The sequence below is a fragment of the Hemicordylus capensis genome, chromosome 5 (genome assembly GCF_027244095.1).
Source record: "Hemicordylus capensis ecotype Gifberg chromosome 5, rHemCap1.1.pri, whole genome shotgun sequence".
NCBI classification, from domain to species: Eukaryota; Metazoa; Chordata; class Lepidosauria; order Squamata; family Cordylidae; genus Hemicordylus; species Hemicordylus capensis.
In genome coordinates, this window is record NC_069661.1 from 207,703,839 (window position 1) to 207,706,213 (window position 2,375).

At 44.3% G+C, this 2,375-nt stretch overlaps 2 non-coding genes across 2 annotated transcripts; one reads left to right on the forward strand and one right to left on the reverse strand.

The window, feature by feature from the left end:
• Positions 1–738: 738 nt before the first annotated feature.
• Positions 739–810, reverse strand: TRNAD-GUC (transfer RNA aspartic acid (anticodon GUC)). The gene has a single exon. It is a non-coding gene; the product is annotated as a tRNA-Asp (tRNA).
• Positions 811–1,455: 645 nt separating this feature from the next.
• TRNAW-CCA (transfer RNA tryptophan (anticodon CCA)) lies at positions 1,456–1,527 on the forward strand. Its single transcript has one exon. It is a non-coding gene; the product is annotated as a tRNA-Trp (tRNA).
• The last annotated feature ends 848 nt before the right edge of the window (positions 1,528–2,375 follow it).

Here is a 2,375-nt window from a genome sequence, read left to right on the forward strand (position 1 = left end):
TTCACAGGTCACAAAATTATGTTACAAGCAGCTCTTTTTTGAAGGGCATTTCTGGTTATACTTTCATAGCTCACAGTAATAACCAGATATCTAGGTGCTCTTGAGTGAGAAGTAATTGGATGTGCTCTGAAACATAAATATGACAGCCCACCCCCCAACTCACTTCTTAAATGAAAATGTTGCCTTTGGCTTTCCAATTATTTGGCATCTGTGGGATGATGCTGTTTTAAAATATTGTTTTAAAATTTTTAAACTGTTGTAATGTTTTAAACTTGTTGCTTTTGTTTTAACAATGTTTTACTTTCTCTGGGTTGTAAACTGCCCAGAGATCTAAGTTTTGGGCAGTATAAAAATACGTAAAATAAATAAAATAAATATAAATAAATAAATAAAGTAAAGTTCCAAAGAGCCCTACTTTGTGATGGCAGAGACAGAATGCTGAGGGAAGCATTTACTTTTAAGGAATCATATGATCATAAAACTCAACCTGGGTGTTCTGAAATAAATGTAAATACAGTAATTTGTACCCCTACGCGTCATCTATGAGAGCCGATTTCAATTCCTTGCTTGTGCAATAGTATGTCTTCCTCTCTCCCTCTTTTTATTCAAAATGGAATTTCCACTAAAACTCCTTAGCAGGTATACAATTTGTAAGTTCATTGGAAAACATCCAAAATGGTATTTATTATTAGCTAGCTTTTCTAAGCAAGGGGGGAAAGGGAAAAAAAAGTAATGCCTCTCCCCGTCGGGGAATCGAACCCCGGTCTCCCGCGTGACAGGCGGGGATACTTACCACTATACTAACGAGGAACTGCTTGGTGAAGTCCTCTCCTTAGAATTTATATAGCTGGAGCAGGGGCCTAGAGCAAACCAATACTAAGGAAAGTAGATTTGGCAGAAGCACCCCTGTAGATACCTCCTCAAGCGAGATTGTGGAAGGACAAGGAGAGCCACACGTCAAGAATCTTGTGAACATCTTTCTTTTTTCAGGACTGAGGGAGGGAGCAGAACTGTTGTGTTGGGGGAATGTCGCCGTTGCTGAGAGGGATAGGGCGAGGGGGTGGGGCCGATACAGGGCAGGGGAGCTGAGGGGCTTTTGCCCAGGCGGGGGGGGCGTTTGATGGGGGCCGGGAGAGGAAAACTAAGACAACAAACGGATGGACTCCGGCAAAGGCTCCTCAAGGGGAGTGGGAGAGACGGCCCCAGAAGTACCCACCCCGCCCCTATTAGGGGGCCTCCCCCGACCAGGTGATCCATGAGGACTGGACAGAAGCTCTCGAAACTAATTATCAGGTGTGTGGAGCGCGATCTCTTTTCAAGCCGCGCTGCTCTTGCTTTCCGCTTCTCCTCCCCGCGCTTTTTCTTCTTTCCCGCCGCTGTAGTGTGTGGAGCAGGAAACCGGTGCCCTCGTGGGGCTCAGCCAGTTCTAGAGCTGTGCTTACCAAAAGCCACCAGGACCTCGTGGCGCAACGGTAGCGCGTCTGACTCCAGATCAGAAGGCTGCGTGTTCGAATCACGTCGGGGTCAAGAACCTTTTTCCTTAATAGAGCAATTGTTTTAATCGCAGACAGTTCCTCCTCCTGCTCCAAAACATACATTGTCGTTCTCACTCGTATTACAGAAGGAGCCTTTGTGCTGCTTTTGCTACGAAATAACGCGAAGGGATAAAAGAGATGGGGCGGCCGTCAAGGGTAAAATGTTTGTTTGTAGGGATAGTTTATGCGTTTTCTATTACGTATATACGCATTTCCTTCATGAACTGGGCAGTTCACATGTAGAATTAGTACTCCAGCAGTGCACGCGCTCATAGCTTTTAGTTCTACAAGTGAGTGGACCGACACGTGTTGAGTCTATTTACATGTGCACACGAAATGCTTATACAGGCAAGTGTGTTTGCTCTGGCTACCCTCACATCTGTTTTGGAGCTCAGAGTAGGTGCAAATTGTGGTTTGTGTACTCTCTGAGGTACTTGAGGGCTTTCTGGTGGGTACTGTGCAGTTCCCTGCCCCGTGTAAAATGTAAAACTTTACAGAACTGGTGGACCAGTTCTTCTGTCCCATGTAAAACGTAAGTAAAGCTAAAAATTGTTACTGCAGCAAGGTTTTTTGTTGTTTAGTTGTTTGTTTTTTAGTCTGTGGCCTTGGAAGGGCTACACCAGCCATCAAAATGTGGAAACCGCTAGTATAACACATCAGCTTTGGGATTTTATATGATAAGGCCGAGCATAAAAAGTAAATAAATCTGAAGTAGGGAACACAAAAGATTGCAGCAGCGACTTCCCTGACAAGAAAAACAATGAGATGTGTGTGTGTGTGTGTGTGTGTGTGTGTGATTTTTTCCTTTACTTCAGATATTCAGTTATATAACCCAAAAGC